We start from the raw sequence: 19,264 nt of genomic DNA, 5'->3' as shown, positions 1-19,264 counted from the left end.
GTTAGTCAGAGTGCAGGTGACCTGGCAGCTACTGCAGCATCCGTAGCTCCATCTCAAATGGATGTAACCATGCACATTCCTGAAGAAAAGTGTAGATCAGAGTGTGGTGGAAACACAAGATGTTGCTGAGTTTAGTTCCTTAAGTCTAGATGATCCAGGACTGTGGACCCACTTGAGCAGTAGCCTGAGGGACTTCCTTGTACTGCATGGGCCACAGCAAGTGAAAAACTTCATGTTCCCCAAAGATAATGAAAATAGAAGTTTCCATCCAACACATTACTGGCGTAAAATCCCCAATGATGACAAAGTGGAGAGGGATGGCTTATGTACTCAAAAACCCAGAATGCTGCATACTGTTTTTATTGCAAACTCTTCCAGTCTAATGTTCCAGCCACATTGGGTTCTACAGGAACAAAGGACTGGAAAAATCTGGCTAGAGACCTGGCATGCCATGAGAAGGCAGCAAATCACCAGAGAGCATTCCATAGGTGGAAAGATCTTGAGATGAGACTAAGGTTAAAGGCCACCATAGATGATCAGCATCAAGAGAAGATTGCATAAGAGTCTCTTTACTGGCAAAATGTTCTGAAAAGGCTCATTGCCATTGTGAGAATGCTTGCTACCCAAAACCTAGCACTGCATGGCACTTCAGATCAGCTATATGTGCCAAACAATGGAAACTTCCTTAAAATTGAGGAGCTGATGGCTTAGTTTGAGGATGTACTCCAGGAGCATGTAAGAAGAGTCACCACCCAAGAAATGTACACACACCACTACCTTGGAAAAACAATTCAAAATGAGATCATACAGTTACTGACAACAAAAGACAAACAGAAGATTGTGGCAGATCTGAAGTCAGCAAGATATTACTCGCTTATTCTGGACTGCACACATGACATCAACCATATGGAACAAATGACTTTAATGGTGTGTTTTGTAACAACAGAACCTAGTGAAAATGTCCCTCCAATGGTGACTGTCAGAGACCATTTTCTAGAATTTATTGACATTGATGATACTACAGGAGCTGGTATGACAAATGTGCTTCTTAAAAAGCTGGAAGATACAGGAATTGCGATAGTTGACATGAGAGGTCAGGGCTACAATAATGGTGCCAAGATGAGAGGAAAGAACAGAGGAGTGCAGACACGGATCCGAGAGTTAAACCCTCAAGCTTTTTTTGTCCCATGCTGTTCTCATTCATTGAACTTGGTGGTCAGTGATGCAGCATCAGCTTCTAGTGAGGCTGCTGAATTTTTTAATGTAATTCAAAGCATCTATGTATTTTTCTCTGCATCAAGTCATCGATGGCAAATTTTGAAGCAACATCTGAGAACATCCTCTCTGACGCTGAAACCACTGAGTGCCACATGATGAGAAAGTCAAGTGACAGCGATAAAGCCTATCAAACACCAAATTGGGAAAACAGATGATGCCATAGTTGCCATTATGGAGGATAATGCTATGACAGGAACTGTTCATGGGAAAACAGTGGCAGAGGGAAATGGAACCACCAAAAACATACATAACTTCAAATTTCTGTGTGGCTTAGTGTTGTGGTATGACATACTGTTTGAAATAAATGTTGTAAGCAAGAGACTCCAAGGTGTTGATCTTGATATATCTGGAGCAGTGGTTCCCAAACTGGGGTTCGTGAACCCCTGGGGGTTCACGAAATGTTACTGGGGGTTCTCGGGAAAAAATTCCCTAATGGCAGAAAGAGCTATCCCTAGGGACCCCGGGCAGCCTGGGGCCAGCAGCCCGGAGCCCCTGGACTTCCAAGAGCTAAGCAGATCCAAACAAGCATATTTATCACACTGAGGAGATTTAAACTTCAAGAGTCCTTATAAGAAATGGAAAGGGAGGTGGATATTTTTTGCTGTTTTTAAAATTAAATAGGCAGCTAGTATTGTTTTTAAAATTATTATGAAGAACAAGTTTAAGCTTTGTTGTAACGTGCATTGTTTGCCTGGACTGCTCAAGACCTGAATGCTTGTGTAGGAGGAACTCTTTGAGTTGGCTTCTTAAATACCTTCATTCTTTCACATCTGATTCAAAGTGATACAAGCTGCGAAAGTGAGATCTTGCCGTTTTCATAATGTAATAAAAATACTGTAATGATAAACAATAATAGTAATAAATAGTGTGTAATAAACATGTCATAAAACAAATTTTATATTTCCAAGATCACTGCTTTTATAATTTATACTCAGGTAAAGGAGAAAATCCCTGAAAATATTCATTTTTAGGAGGGGGTTCGCGAGACTTGACATTTTAGTGAAAGGGGTTCACAGGTTGTTAAAGTTTGGGAACCACTGATCTGGAGCAATGGAACAACTGGACAAAGCAAAGTCATACCTACAGTCTTACCGGTCAGATGAGGGATTTCAAAACATTCTGAAGAGTGCACAGAAATTGGCAAGGAACTTCACACTGAAGCTATTTTCCCACCCATTCAAGAATACAAGAGTCACCGAAGAAGAAGACATTTTGATTACAAGGCATGGGATAATCCCATAAGAGACCCCAAAGAACAATTCAAAGTTGAATTCTTTAACCAGGTGGTAGATTGTGCAATACAGTCAGTTGAAGAAAGTTTCATGCAGCTCAAGGAACACAGCAGTATATTTGGGATGTTGTATGATATTCCAAAACTCCACGCTATACCTGAAGAAGACCAATACCAGCAATGCAGGGCACTAGAGACAGTGTTGACACATGATGACATGCGCGATATTGATGCACATGATTTAGGTGATGAATTGAAAGCCCTTTCAAGATACATTTTAGCAGGATCAACTTCAAAGGCTGTTCTGGAATATATGTGCACAAATAAGATGACCACCCTCTTTCCAAATGCTTTTGTTGCTCTGCGCATACTTCTAACACTTCCTGTAACAGTTGTCAGTGGAGAACGCAGCTTCTCCAAGCTGAAGTTAATAAAAACACATCTACGCTCCACAATGACACAGGAGAGGCTGGCTGGCCTTGCAACCATCTCAATAGAGCATGAGCTGGTCCAGACTGTGGACTTTCAGGAAGCAGTTCAAATCTTTGCAACTAAGAAGGCACGGAAAGCAGCACTTTGATTATTCAAACTGATAAAAATGCCAGTGTTTACTATGCAGACAAGAAAAGTTACATTTACTGTTCAGGCGTTTGAAAGTTAAGTGTTACTTAAAATTTTTGAACAAGGCATTTGAAGTTGTTAGTTCTCCTTTTTGGGGGTAAGTAGCAGAGAAGTACCATGAGAGGAGTAGAACAGGAAGAAGGCAGAATTGAGACCTTTCAAAGTTTTGGCCCAAGCAAGGGGGCATGGGGGTGTCATTTGAGCTCCCCACCTCTGGTGCCAAAATGTTGTGGGCCGGCCCTGAGCAAATAACCCAATTGGTTTAAGCTGCCAGGGCCAGACACCCACTGAGGGTTGTGGGGGCTTGTGTTCTCCTTCCACAGGGTAGGTTTTCTGGAGAAGGAGACCGATGCAGTGAGGGGAAGTGAATTGACCCCAAGGCCACACTTGTGAGTCTGTATCATAATACATATGCACAATGGAGCTGCACTAAATTTGTATAAGCAACCTTAATTCTGGCATTTGCTTACATTTAAAGGGCCACTCTACATACAGTCTTTTTGTACCTATATAACTATTTTGGTTAGGGGGTGTATTAATTAATTAAATTTTACCTAAATAGGAGTTGTACCAGGACAACTAGTATATCTTTATAAAAGTGCCTTACACCAATATAGCTTATTCCCCTCCCTGCACTGGCATGTACCTTTATAGTGATGTAATTGTGTCCCTACTAGGGGGATTGTACTGCTTTAACTATACTAGTAGAGCTCAAGCAGAACAACTAGCTAAATTGAAAAAAAAAAAAAATGAGGCTCTTGCCAACAGCGAAGAGAGCTTGCCTCCCAACAGGAAAAATGACAGATACTTGGCACTCAGATACTATGGTGAAGGGCACCAACTGAAGAACCTAGATAAATAGCTCCCTGTGCCATGTAGAATAATGAATGTTAATGCAGAGGTTTCATGGGGCTGCTTGTCCCTTTAAGGGGAGTCTGGGCCCAGGCTACACATGAGGAGTTAATTTGAAGGGAAAGAGCCCATATAGGCAGTTAATTGACTATCAGGCACCTGGCCCTGATAAAAGGCCCTCAGGGCTCAATTGCAAGGACTTGCTCCTGGAGACAAGAGCTCTTTGCTGCTGCAGGAGAAGGTGTGCTAGAGCCTGTTAAACTCTTGAAGCTGACAGCTAAAAGGACTGAGTAGAAAGGGGCCAGCTTTGGGGGAAGAGAAGCTGATTGAGGAATAAGGCTGGTTCTGAAACTTAACTGGGGTCCATACGAAGAGCTGTGGGCTCCTCCTTATCTGAAAAATGAGTTTATTTGCATAATAACCCAATGGTGGGAGGGGGTTGTAAACTCCTGGTTCAAGGAGAGTGAGACTGTGAATTATAACCCAGCACCAAGAAGGAGGGTTGGAAAATTCCCCTTAATCTGAGGGAGAATCTAGAGGCTAGGCCTGAAATCCCTTCAGGCCCAAGAAGGAGGTCTGGGAAGACCCATGAACCTAAGAGGGAGCTCTTAGTTGATTAAATTATATTGGACCTCAACAGAAAGGGAATATTTTTTAAAGCCTCTGGATGCAAGTAGCTTATTTTGGAACCCTGTGGGTGTGATGCCTGCAGAACTATGCTGTGCCACAAAGGGTCATGATCTGGGATGTTCCCTTCTTCCAGGAGAGCAGAACATGGCAGTCGTAGGAAGAGATTTCCTCATTATTCAGTCTTGTGAATGCACATAGCTTCATTAATATTGAGCAGTACACCAACCTTACAGGGGGGAAAAAAGGTGTGGAAAAGGCTAAGCTCCTCAGAAATTTACCACAAAAGTAGGCTGCAAAAGTTAACATGTAACCTGATATTCGGTTCTCAGAAAAAAAATATTTACAGTAAGCAGCAGTGGGTATGGTTATAAACAGCCATTGAAATGATCTAGAAAACTAGCTTTTAGAGAGAAATGTCAGTGTCAGACTTTGGTTTGTCTCATTCAAGTCAACAAACCTCCTTAATTAGAAAACTAGCAGCCATACCCAAAGTGGCAGAGCTGCTTTCTGAGGACAGTTTGACAACTTTTAGAAAGCAGCTTGGGGGAGATTTGTAGTTTACAACTTCAGCGGCCCAAGAAGCAACACTGCATTGAAACTGTTCCTACTCTACCCAACACCACCATTTGCTGATGGACCTAGTCAGCCCTAGTATCCATTGAAGTACCTGCATCATCCTACAGAGATGTTGCTGTCTGCCAATGGCAAGTTGAGTAGGAATAGCTTTTCTATCTATAGTGTTTCTTTTTCTAAAGCTTTTCTTTGTTTATGGAGTTGTGTTTGTACACAACACATAAGCATCAAGAACTGTTTGGCCCCACAACTTGAGTCCAATTTTGTAATACACTATCATGGTCGTCAGAATAAATTGTTATCTTGGTCTAAATCTTTGAAGATGATATCTGTGCCTGATGGCCTTAAAAGAAAGAGTCAATGGTGTGGATTTTCTGGCATCTCTCAGCTGTGATGTGCGGGGAGGGGTGTGAGGGTTCATAATGCACTCCATCATTCATTTTCCTACAGAAAACAGGCTGAAGAGAATCCTTTTTTCTCAAGGCCTATCCATGCTCCATAGGAATAGGATAAAATTTCATCTGGGCTATTTAACCTACTCACCCATCTAATTACAATGTGGGTCATCAGCCCACTTCTTTGTTCAGAATCACTCCTGTTACAAAATAATAGCTCCAAAGCATACCACAAATGACTCAAATTGCAAACCACAAACGATTCAATAAGAGAGTTCATAATAGAACGTCAGCATAGTCACTAAAATAGCAATGTGAGTCTGAAAGTATCAAAGTAAGGATAATACAGAAGAGCAACAATGCAGAGTGTAGCTCTCAATGATTGGCTTCTTTGTCAGAGTCCAGGTCTTGATGACTTTCCAGCTTGCTTTCATATATTTTAAGGGGTAGGTTTACAACTGTAATGATCAAAAATAAGAGTTTGCTCTCACCAATGATCCCCAGCTGCTGAATAGAAAAGTATTGTTTTGAATTTCTCAGTCTGAAAAACCATCTTTGTAACTAAAGTCCTGATCAGTGACACCTCTTGTCCTGAAAAATACAAAATAATGGGAATAGTAGAATTGCACAAAAGTAATGGAAGGCATAATTTGGACTGATTTACTAGACATGGTTCCCAAGAAAGTAGGACCCTACCTTGAATTTTCAGGTCCCAAGGGGAGTTTGCTAGGTTCGCAGTAATGGGCTAATTTCATCTGTAAAATGTCATCTTTTATGTAGAAATCATTGAAAGCTAATATACTTGGAGCACCCAATGCTATTTTTTTACAATTATTTTTCCAGGACGTTTCTTTAAGGGAGAACCTTTTCCCCCTCTTACCTTAAGAGTAATTAATTTATTCCAATTGCTAAGAGAGTCTGTGGTAAGGCAAAGAATAAAACCCTGGCCTCCAGGTTCCAAATCCTAACCCTTAATCTAAAAATATGTTCTTCTTTCCCAGGACACTAGTTCCATTGTTGTAGATCTTGGAGACCACTTTAAAAACTCTTGAAGTGTTGAGTTTGTCATTGGCTCCAGTGGAATTTCACTAGCTCATAATAAAATGTTTAAGGCTTAACCAGCTTCTTAGAGAATAGGTATGTCTACTTACTATCAACTATCCTGCATCAGGCCCACCTCAGAGTTCTCTGTATTTAATAGGTCACAGACCATGGGTCTCAAACCCTGGTCCACAGGTTTCTTAAGAGCTAGGGAGTCCCAACCTGATCTGCTAATAGCTGCTAGAATGGCAACTGAACTCTATCAGAGAACGCCAGTCCCAGGCTCTGACTGGTGGAACCCTAGAGATCCTGATTGGTCCCCAACTTCTATTTAACCCAAGCACAGGAAGAGGAAGTTGTCTATGCAACTGGGTTCTCCCTGTATTGGAGTAGGGAGCTCCTATAGGGAGCTTCCCCTATGATGCCTGTTCCTGCTGCTGATTCCCTGCTATCCTGGCCCTACTTTTGTCCTGCCACATGACTTGGTTTGCCCTCTCGTCTGTCTCAGACTCTGACCTCCTGGTACTGGACCCAGCCTGACTACTGGGCTGACCACTAGCTCAGACTGCCTGCATCCCAGTCATAACAACCTTGTGTGAATCAATACATTCTAATCCTTAGGTGCTTATGTGGACCTATGAAGTGTAAATCTGTTTAACTGATAGAAATACTCAGTCATATGTTGTATCATATCCTGTAGTCTGTTTGATAAGGTATGTTGGGGTAATCTTTACTTTGATAAGAGGCAGCAAAATTATTAACAGAATGAAAATCTATAGTGATACATGAAATAGAATTGTGAATTTTCCTAGATCACAATGAAGTAAAGACCCTGTAGAGAAACTACTAGTTGTGTATCTTTGGTATTGATGAGCAAACATGCCATAACAATAGCCATGGTGACTAACTGTACCGAAGTGGATTAAAATGCATTTGTTAATTAATCTTAGTATCCACAAGATATAACCTTATGAGAAACTAAAGTCAACTTAAATATAAAATAATTCTCAAGGGAAAAAATTAGCTTGGCTTAACTTCCTTGGATCTCTTCCAGAATAAAAGAATATTGTACAGTATACTGGACTACTCATTCTAAGTTACCGAATGGAACAAAAAAGGTGGAGTATGCATCATTTTTTAAATTAGTCTTTGGTCAAATCTTCTTCAAAGCTTCAAAAGAGGTTCCCAATCCTAGGTAAACAAAGCAGCACAGATGGGACCACTGTGGGTGGAATTACTGAGGAGGCTGGTTCTAAAAGAGCAGGAGATTTCTCCCCTGCTTTAAAAGAGCTGGTGGTGGGAGCAATGCAAGCACTACCCTTCAGCCCTTGAAAGGTAGGAAATCAAAATTCTGCCCTGCTGGAGGGAGCAGAGCTGGAGAAGAGAAATGGGCATTGGAGAAATTTGTATTAAAGACATTGCCAGGTGGAGATTAATGTCACAGATCCACAGGATCAGTGTTACACCCCATCTTTGGAACAGTCTCTTGGAGGAATCCCTTCAATGTGCCAGACCCCTAAAATGTCTCTCTTCCCTCAGGGTACCTGTGATGGTGCACCCCCTAAGGCTTTATGGAAATATGCTTATGAATGTATATATGACATAACTGGAATATGTTTTATGCTACATATGCCATAACATATCTCTGTAAAGGTTATGATCTACTGAATCTATTCATCCTATTTGTATGCATGTATCATTTTTGTAATCAAAGTTATGAATATTGGTTGTATACTTGATTTTTAAGTAGTCTTAGTAAAGCATTTGGTCAGCTTCTTGAGAAAGGAATGTGCTAATTAAGTGTCCAATCAAGAAACACTTAACAAACAATGGATCTTAGAAGGCTCCAATCCACATAAGAAGTCTTCCTGGAGACAGTCAAGATAGCATGTGGGCAATGGCTGCTGCCTGTAAAAACTGAGTCATGCATGGACATGTGACTTGCCCATGTGGCTCCAAAACTCCATCTTGGAGCTGGACTTTGCATAGGAGAGAGGAGGGGGTCTCCACCCACAAGACAAAGTCTATTTAAGCCCGTGGGAGACCCCTCCATTTTGTCTTCAGCTGGCTCAAGAGATAGCCTCTCCACCCCCAAGGATACCTGAAAGAAACTGGAACAAAGAACAGTAACTACAGGGGGTGTGAGTGATTGCTAGACCCAGACTAGAAGAAGACTAGTCTGTAAAAGGAAGCTTACTGGAACACCTCTGCAGATGAGGTTTTATCTGTATTCAGTTTTCTCACTGTATTAGGCATAGGCTTGCGTGTTTTATTTTATTTTGCTTGGTAATTCACTTTGTTCTGTCTGTTACTACTTGGTACCACTTAAATCCTACTTTCTGTATTTAATAAAATCACTTTTTACTTTAACCCAGAGTATGCATTAATACCTGGGGGGGCAAACAGCTGTGCATATCTCTCTATCAGTGTTATAGAGGGTGAACAATTTATGAGTTTACCCTGCAGAAGCTTTATATAGGGTAACATTGATTTATTTGGGGGTTGGACCCCATTGGGAGTTGGGCATCTGAGTGTTAAAGACAGGAACACTTCTTAAGCTGCTTTTAATTAAGCTTGCAATTTGTGGGACGTGGTTCAGACCTGGGTCTGTGTTTGTGGCCGACAAGCGTGTCTGGCACAGCCAGGCAGGGCTCTGGAGTCCCAAGCTGGCAGGGAAAGCAGGGGCAGAAGTAATCTTGGCACATCAGTTGGCAGCCCCAAGGGGGTTTCTGTGATCCAACCTGTTACAATACCCATGTGGCCTCATTCCTCCTGTGACTGATCATCTGGGCTTCAGCACTCCTGCTTCACACTGTAAGCTCTGTGCGGTGAGTCCAGCTGAGATAACGTGACCAAATATACCTGTCTTCACACCCTATACACTATTGTAATAATGTTTGTACAAGGTATGCCTTGTGAGGCTGTGACAGGATCCTCTGGGTGCAGCCTGGGACTGTGGGACCGCTGTGCCCCTTTAACTCACTAATCTGGACTGTCTCTCACAATGCCTTGCTAGTGACAAGCAGTAAACCCCTCCAGGCACTGTTATCACTCAGCACAACCGCATGTGGAGCCCCACACCCAGCTAGATTGCATGAATGCTCCCAGAGCCACTCTTGAATCACACAGAGAAAAGCACCAGCCAAATCCTCCCAGCCTTATACCTCAGATATGTACCGTCTTGCACTGTTCAAGGTGAGCAGTTCAAATGTATTAATTGGTTCACCACTTCATCAATGGAAAGTGGATATACACCAGCCTTTGTAAACCTGAGCAAACACCCTTACTGAACACTTCAGGCAAACTCACTGGTAAAGATAAACAGTTAGACAAATGTATTGACTACAAAAGATAGATTTTAAGTGATTATAAGTGACAGGCAAAAAGTCAGTTAGTTACCAAAATAAAATATAAAAACGCAGTCTACATTCTCAACCCTATTAGACTGGGTAACATCTAGATTAAGCAGTTTTTCTCACCCCACTGGATATTTCAGTCCTTATTATACAGGTTTGTTCCTTAAACCTGGGTCAGTCTCCTCTATTGGAGACTTCAGTCTTCTGAGTGTTTTTTGTTGCTTGCAGCATAAGTGGGGGCAAGAGAAAGGCCAAGCATGTGGCCACTGTGTTCTGTTTTATACCCTCAGTCCCATGCGAGTCCCCAGGCAAGGGTGAGCAATTCCCCTGGTGTGACCTTATGAAGGTGAATCATTGAATTGTAGCTCCCTTGCTGGACAATGGCTGTTGATGGTGGTTTGACACCTGCCCAGGCATTGGTTACTTTCCTTGTCATTGTCTCTGGAGAGCTAGTATCTGGGCGCTTCCCAAACCCACAGTATATTTTAATGACAACCATATAACACAATTCTCATAACTTCATATGCATTAATGATGTACATATTTAGATAGAACAGTGACTTTCAGCAGATCATAACCTTTCCCCTGATACCTCGCACAGCCTGCTTTATATGCAATATCAAATTATATATAAATGAGGAATATGGGGGTTACAGGATGCTCCCCCAAGGTATAGAATGTCACAGAAGCATTACTTAAACATTCATAATTTGCTGGTCAATTTTGTCCTGGTAAAATGTGTGTGGCAACATTGTATGTGAAGTTATAAGCTTCCCCTGTATAACAACACATTTTCCAAACCCCACAGCCCTGCTCAGGCTGAAGCTGGCAAATAGGTCTGTCCTAAACCAAGGAATTGGTGCTTGACTTAATTTGTATTTAAGCAGTAAACGGAGTCATCAGAGAAGGAAAACACAGTTTAAATAGGTGAAGAATACTGGCAGGTAATATTCTTCCACATAGACACACTCTAGCTCCTGGGTCTCCACTGGAAATATTTTTTCAAGAGGGAGACTGAAATGATAAAGAGGGACAAACATCCCAAGGCACCCCTTTCTCTCTCCCTGTCCATCGCATTCCCTGCATCTGAGTAGACAGGAAGCACCCATTGAACTCTGGGGAAGGGGTCCTGACTTAGTTTGATCAGTAAGACTGCTGAAAGAATGGGGTTAGAACTTTGTTCTGAATCTAATACAGTTTCGTGTTCGGCATCTGTAAGCATTTTATCTCTATTTTTCTTGTAACCACTTCTGACTTTTATGCTTCATTACTTGTACTCAAAATCTCTTTGTAGCTAATCAACTTGAACACACTGGATTAGATAAAACCGTAAAAACAAGATTAAGTGTCTGGGTAACGTCATTTGGGGTAATAAATTGTGTGCATATTGTTCCCTTAAAGGAATAACACTCAATGTATTTATACTGCCTAGGAGAGGGCTGGCCAATACAATACATACAGTTCTTGGGGAAGATCCAGGACTGGGGGTTGTTGAGATCACCCTGCAGCATAATCAAGGCTGGTAAGAGCCAAGGTGTGGCTGGCTGGCTGCACCACACATGGACAGAGTTGGGAGTGACCCAGTGGTGAGCTGGAGCCAGTTCCCACCGGTTCGCAGGAACCGGTTGTTAAATTTAGAAGCCCTTTTAGAACCAGTTGTTCCAGGACAACCGGTTCTAAAAGGGCTTTATTTAACAAAGGCTTGGGCAGCTGTCCACCCTGCCCCCGGCCCCAGCTCACGTCCCCCTCCTCCCCTGAATGCTCCGCCCCCTTCTCCTCCCCCTCCCCTGCTTCCCGCGAATCAGATGTTTGCGGGAAGCCTGAAAGAAGCAGCAGGCAGGCAGGCAAGCTGGGGCATGGGGGGAGTGCGCTCCAGGGAGGTGTGGCGAGGCCCGGCCGAACGGCTCCCTCCAGCCTGGCTCCGGCCCCCTCTGGCCTGGATCCCCCAGCCCTGGCCTGGCCCCGGCTGAGCACTCCAGCCTTGTCCCGGCCTGGCCACTGCCGAGCGCCCCAGCCCGGTCCTGGCAGAGCACCCCTAGACCCGGCCTGGCCCCTGCAGAGCACCCCAGCCTGATCCCAGCCCCAGCCATGTGCCCCTGGCTCCAGCCCGGCCCCGGCCCGGTCGAGCACCCCGGTCCCTGCCTGAGCGCTCCGGCCCCAGCTCCCCAACCCCGGCCGAGCGCCCCAGCCTGGCCCCGGCCAAGCGGCTCCAGGCAGCGCGGTAAGGGGGTGTTGTAAGAGAGCAGGAGAGTTCGGGGGGTTGTGGGGGGGTGGATGGGATTGGGGCGGTCAGAGGGCAGGAAACAGGGAGATTGAATGGAGGCAGGGGTCCCGGGGGGGCAGTCAGGAAGGAGCAGGGGTTGGATGGGGCAGTGGGGGGCAGTCAGGGGCAGGGGTTCCAGGGACAGTCAGGGGACAGGGAGAAGGGTTGGTTGGATGGGGCAGGGGTCCTGGGGGGCCATCAGGAATGAGAGATGGGGTTGGATGGGGCGGCAGGGGGCAGTCAGGGGACAGGGAAGCGGGGTGGATGGGGTAGGGTTCCCAGGGGGCGTCAAGGAACATGGGGGGTTGGATGGGGCAGGAGTCCAGGGGGGGGCCACGACCCCCTCGTGGGATGAGGAGGAGGGAACCTGTTGTTAATATTTTGGCAGCTCATCACTGGAGTGACCTACATGCTGGAGGCTGTTTGTGAGCAGTCCAGGCTGGAGGATTCAGCAGCAAGGCATTGTAAAGGGCATCCCAGGCAACGGAAAGGGTGACACAGCTACTAATTGGTCTGGATTGTACCCTGGTATGTCCTGGATACAGATTTAATCACCTCATCCAGCATTTACAGTGACACTCAGGCAATGTTTTCAAACCAGTAGAGTTTATTAGTCAACTGGAACAAAGCATAGGAAGTCCTTAGGTTAGCATAGAGAAACAAACGTTAAAGCATAGTCCATTCTGGTTAGCCCAGAGCACCAGCCAAGCTGTAGAGAAACCCATAGTCAGGGTCTGTGTGTGTGCATGTCTCTCTCTCTCTCTTTCTGTGTGTCTCCCTTCCTTAGTCCCCAGGTGAGAGAGAGCCCTGATTCTTCCAGAAGCCATCACTTATCCCCCACTTCACACCTCTCCAGTCCTCTGTTCTCAAGCTGGGGTCTTTGCTCACCACCTCTGCTGAGAGACAGGGAAATCCATCTCCATCTGGATCACTGGTTTCTAGGTGACAATGTCCTGGTGATTGGGTTTTCCATTGTCTTCTCAGATTTTCCACTGATATGGGGTCCGCTTGAGCCCATCCTTTTTAATGATCTGTTCAGGTTTAGGTAGGTGACATACACACAAGGCCAGCTCTAGGTTTTTTGCTGCCCCAAGCAAAAAAATTTTTGGCTGCCCCGCCCCCAGCCCTGGTCTCTCTCTCCCCCCCCCAACTGCTCCCTCCTGCTGCCCCAGCCGTGGGTCACTGGTAACGCTCCCAGGGCGGGTCATTCAGCAGGAATTTTGGATGTGCACAGAACACAGACAGGATTGGTTCCCATATGGTTACAGAACTGCAGTAAAGTGGAACAATTTTCAGCTTGTGTGATTGAAGGATATCTGGATGCATATTATAAGACTGTCCTACATAAATGAGGAAAAGTTGAGGTGCCTTTATTATTCATTTGTTCCATTCTTTGTTTCTATGGGGAATTTGCCAATGCAATATTACTGTCTTCCTTTTAAACAAATAAAACTAAAAAACAAACAAACAAACAGAAACAATGGCTGTTGAAAATAGCAATTCCAGTCCTAATAACCACTGGGAAGCATTTCTTGCTCAATTTATTCTACTTTTTCTACAGCAAGTTACAGTGGATCAGTATATTTGATTTGGGAGAAATGAGGTAACAGCTGCCCAAATTGCGCTTGAGCACTCCTGAATTTTGAGGGTGTTCAAATCTGGAAGGCAGGTGCTAGATTCCCTTTCTGAATATTAGCTAAATCTGGAAAGGAAAAGTCAATTTCTGCTTCCATGGCTCAGAAGTGGAAATCCTCCTACTGCCTGGTACTGTATCTAAAGCTGACCAGTCTAGTAGAGCCTCCCCTCCCTTACTTTTCATTTTAAATTCTAGTAGGATCTCCCTTGCTAGGCTTCAGATAGAGAGGTGCACTGTCCATTTAGTCCACCCAATTCTTTCTTTGGGGGAGAGCCCAGGGCTGGGGCGGAAGAGCCCAGGACTGGGGTGGCAGGAGGTGCAGATGGGGGCCAGAGCTGGGGCAGCAGAGGATGTGGGTGCGGGGGGGAAGAGCCCAGGGCTGGGGCGGCAGGAGATGCGGATGGGGGCCAGAGCCGGGGCGGCAGGAGGTGCGGGTGGGGGGAGAGCCCAGGGCTGGGGCAGCAGTGGAGTGCAGGTAGGGGCCAGAGCTGGGGCAGCAGGGGGTGTGGGTGGGGGAGAGTCCAGGGCTGCGGCAACACGGGAGTGCGGGGGGAGCCCAGGGCTGGGGTGGGGGGGTGGCAAAAAACCTAGAGCTGTCTCTGTCCCTACCATTCACAGCAAGCTGCAGCATGAGGTTTCAGTTCCACACTCCTTCCCCCTCCCTTTCCTGTTAATTGCGGCTGAGGGAATGCTGGGAAATGTAGTTCTTTCCCTGCTCCAGGGCTGGCTCTATAGGCAGGGAGCTAACCAAGGAACTACAGCTCCCAGGGCCCCCTGTTGGTTCTCAGCTCCCATGCTGGATTCTTGCGCCCCTGCAAATTTGCCGCCCCAAGCAACTGCTTGCTTTGCTGGTGTCTAGAGCCGGTCCTGCATACACACCTATGTCTCTTAGCCTGCCATGAGTGCAAACAGTCTTTCCCCTCCTCCTCGGTAGCTGTGCAAAATATTGAAAGAATTGAGGCACACATAGGATTCATGAAAACCCCCACTTCGTCACACAAGATGGCTGAAATGTGGTGTGGAAAACAGTATGTGGTATCCCAGGCCACCACCTCTAGGGATGATTTTCCTAGGAACACAACATGAACAGCAGGATGATAAAGATGTCTTTATATCAGGGCTGGCTGGGATCCAAGAATAGGGAATGCTCTTGTCCAGCCTATGGATGAGGGATGCCATCTCTCTCCTTAGAACCATTTGCTATGGGCACTTGGGGCTCATACCTCCATGAGGGAGGTGTTATCTTCCATTTAAGCCTCACTGAGAGCCAACACTCCTTGGTTTGACAGGATGAGGTCCTCTGTCCCTGCTACTCCCAAGCTGGGCTGGCTGTGGACTGCATCCGGATGTGAGGCTGGGATAGGTTCCAGAACCTGGAAGACAGATGGGGAGGAAGCTTCTGTTCATTTTACACTCAGGGACCCCACAGAAGAAGATACAAGTGGAGAGGGGAGAATAAAAAGAAGCTAAGCCCTAGGGGGAAGGAATTAGACTGGGACCCAGTTAAATTGTCAGCTCTTCCTCAGGTTTTAGTGTGGGGCCTAATGGACAAAAAGTGGCTAAATACAATCCCCCTCCTCTAGTCATGGGTGTAACAGGAGAGAAGGCTGATTCTCTGGGGCACATCCTGTGTCTCAGGGTCTCCCTAGGAAGGAGATAGAGACTATTCTCTGAGGACCATCTCCTGGATCGCAAGGGGGTTTTAGGCTGTCATTACCCAAGCTGGCCTGGGCCCTGGGGTTAGTGCTCAACAGAAGTAGGGAGAGCCCAGGCTTCCAGTCCCAGCTCTTTCCATCCCCAAAGGAGGAAGGGTCCCAAAATATTGCATTGCACTGACTACCCTTACCAAAAATGCCCCAATGCAGACCCAGCTAGGAGGACAGACTGGAAACCCCAATCTTCCAGTCTCACCTTTCCAGGCCTCCCCAGGGCTAAGGTAAAATTCACTCTGGCCTATGTCCGCAAGCTCTTTACAATGACACACAGGTTCTCTCCACAGGCCTTGTACAGAGCCTGCAAAGGGAAGGAGAGCTGTGTGTGTCAGGGGCATGGAAACTAGAGCTACACCTGCCACAGGGTAAGAGGTGCCAGGGAGAGCCCTGGCGAGACTCCAAACACACATACCTCCATGGGCTCTCAGCAAGCATTCATGGCAGGATGGCAACTGGCTCTTCAATCCTTGCCTCTAGCAGTTGTCTGCAGAGGGCCTGCTACAAAGCAGGGTATGGAACAGCTGCTAGGGATGGGAGCTGGGCTTCCTGGCAGAGTCCAGGAACCAAAGCACAGCATCTGCAAGGAAAGGATTCCCCACAGAGGGGTAACATCCTCTCTCACAAAGGGGGAGTCTCCCCCTGAAACTTTATTAATCCTATGGCCTGTTCCCATCTCTGCCCACCCCACCCCTACCTCAGCAGCTCCAGCTACCGAAGAGAGCAAGAACCAGAGGCCTTCCTGCTCCTGGGACAGAGGAGTAGGTTGATGATCTACCTGGATGTGGCTGTTGGCTTTCCCCATGCCCATGGTCTATACTCCATTCAGGGCAGCGCACAGGAACTGCGATTCTTGTTCCAGATCTAGGGGCGGCTTCAGTTTGCTGGCAGGAGACTGTGCATGAGACCGTGCAGTTGTGGGGCGACACAGGCACTAACATGGGCATGGAGGTTTGAGGAATATGGGGCAAAGAGGGCAGGGATTTGGGAAGCAAGAGCAGAGGATCAAACACTTTCTTAATGTGGGTCAGGATTATCCTCACTTCAGAGATGGAGAAAGTGAGACACCAGCTGGGAGAGTGACCTGGCCAAGATCACGCTACCACTCGGTGGCAGGGCTGCAGTACAATCCATTCCTTGCTCTCATCACTGGACCCTGCTGTATGACCCATCCTCTCCCATAGCCATCCTGACACTGCTGGAGTCAAATCAACCCCCCAACCAGGAGAGAGGGACTGTTCCCACTCACTCTGCCAAAGGAGGGGAACAGCCACTGGTGGGAGGTGACCTGGGAATGGGAGGACAGTGACTCTTGCCTCTGTGCCTGAGCAACACTGGCGTTAGGGGATCCATGCGGGAGGGTCCTGGAACCTGAGGGTGCATGTGGGCACCGTGAGTTATAGAAGCTGGCGCTGGGCACAGAATCCAAGGGCAGCTCCTCAGACAACTCCTGTGATGCCCAAAGAAAAAAAAAAACAGGAGCATGAGAGATTCAGGCCCCACTGACCCACAGGCACCTCCCATAGAAAAGGCTACACATTGCTCCAGCCACAGCCAGCAGGATCCCACCCACCAACTGGGTTCCTTCTCTAATCTCCTCTGAGCCCTACAGCTTCCTCTCCACCCCAGCCTCAGCAGCCCCTCCCATCTCCCTATTCTCCTCACCACTCTCCAATATCAGGCTGTATCCATAATAGAAGCAGGCTTGTACCAGAGTTCACTCACTGCTAGGTCCTGGCCAGGCCTGGTGTCACAGCTTTCTTGCTGGGCTAGTACCCGCGCCGATAGTCGCTCTGGCAGTTTGTTGGCTGGTTCAGCCCCAAGGCCCGGTACTGAACAGCTAGGCCTGCTCCTTTGCTGCGGTTTTCCCCTCAGGTGGGGCTCACTTGGTAATCAATTTGGCCTACCTCCAGGCTTTGCAGCCCTAGGTCAAGCCACCCTGTTATATACCCTCCTTTTTAAAATCCGGCCCAAACCAGGGGCAAGTTCTACTCTTGTCCAAGCTTCATCTCTCGCCATCCCGTCGCTGTCACCGGCTGCGAGCTTGTACAGCCTGGGTGCTCGGCATCTCCAGCTCCCCTCACCAGAATTAAGAGGCAATCCTTCTCTTCTGCAGTATCCCAGCGCTCTTCCTGCAGCCCCTCATTCTCATTGACAGCTGCTTGCAGAGCCTGTTCTGAAGCCATTAGCTTCTCCTGTAGCCTTTTTGCTACTGCCACTGCATTCGCCAAAACCTTTTCCGTCAGGGTCTGAGAACCCACCATGGACTGTTCCACCCTTGTGTTTGTCCCTACTTCAGCCTGCTTCATCTCTGGGCCAACCATTTAATCCTTCACCTCCCTGCAGCACCCGACAGGGTGTGTTGGTGGAGGGTCTGCAAGGTCCATGGCCATCCCTGTCACCTCCACGTTGCCTGCCTCACGTGGGTTTGTGTCAGAGGACACCTTCTCCTTTCTTTCTACCTTCTTGGGGCCCTGGCCCCTCCTTTTGCTACTCAGCAATTTCCTAAGCAGGCCGTGTCTTTTGATATGGCCTGCTTCTCTGCACCCAAAACAAAGCACTCTTGTCCCCATCTTGGCATTAGGTTACGCTTGTACACTTTCTCATGCCCTGCTCTCCTGGGCTAACCTTGTCAGCACAGCCCAGGCATGCTCTCCGTGTCTGCTCTTTTTGTCCATGGGCATAGCAGACCCCAGGTTTTGTCTCTGGCCTTCCAGCCCCCGAATACCCTTTTCTTACCCGGCCCTTCTGACAGCAAATGATTTTCCTTTGTGGAATCTCTGACAGGTATCGCTGCTGCTCCATGAAGTTTGCCAGCTGCGTCTGTAGCTCTGCCTCCACTTCCTACTGCTTCTGTCAGTTTTCTAGGAACTGCTAGCCCTGTTTCGGCTGCTTAACCAGTCCCTGAAACTGAAGTGGGAAATCCAGTGACCAGCTCGGTCCCTCGATACACCCACTTAGGGGGGGACAGACCTTCCTTCAGCAAACAAGACTTCCATCAGCCCTCAGGGAACACTGGGGGAATTCAATCCTCCCAACTATGCCAATCATAAACGAAACTACTCATCTTTATGTGCCCCCTTGTGGCGAGGCATGGAATCACACCCATCCCCTATCGATGGTCACTCCAACACCATGGCACTTTCTCTGCCTGGTAACTCAGCCTCCAGCCGGGTCACCACCTTTAGTCCACACTTCTGGGGCCCTGCTGGTCTCACACTAAAAGTCCAAAGAGGTCTTCCCACAGAAAAAAGTCCTTCTACCCTTGCTGGGGCTCTTGCTCAGCCTGCAGCCACCTTTCTGGGCTTGGTAACCCGCTCTGGGTGCGTGTACGCCCTGTTCTTTGGGGCCAGTAGGGGAACCCAGTCCCACCCTGACACTGGTAGCAGCCCAGGGTCCTGTACCCAACAGCTAGGTCTACTCCTTTCTCTTTCCTGAAAGTTTCCCTGGGCACTTCCTACCTACTTCCCAAACAGAGGGAGTTTGCCTGGGAGCTGTCCGAGAGGAGGTACGCTAAGTGATGCATTAGGGGGGCTGTGTTGGTGAGTATCTGAGTGTCTGTTGCTGGGACAGTTTGTCAGTTTGACCATGTGCTTGATTGCTTGTTTGTTTGTTTGTTTGTTTGAAAAGTGTGAATTGGGAGTGCTTTGTTCCAGGTGGGCCTGACTGGTATATAAGG

General features: G+C 46.9%; 1 pseudogene; it reads right to left on the bottom strand.

Annotated features, from left to right (window-relative positions):
* The window catches only part of LOC113407596, a 43,517-nt pseudogene extending 25,608 nt beyond the window's left edge, over positions 1 to 17,909 (bottom strand).
* Positions 17,910 to 19,264: the final 1,355 nt, after the last annotated feature.

The sequence above is a fragment of the Terrapene carolina genome, unplaced genomic scaffold (assembly GCF_002925995.2).
Source record: "Terrapene carolina triunguis isolate 2854851 unplaced genomic scaffold, T_m_triunguis-2.0 Scaffold229, whole genome shotgun sequence".
Classification (NCBI taxonomy): Eukaryota; Metazoa; Chordata; order Testudines; family Emydidae; genus Terrapene; species Terrapene triunguis.
This window is presented reverse-complemented; position numbering and strand designations above follow the sequence as displayed.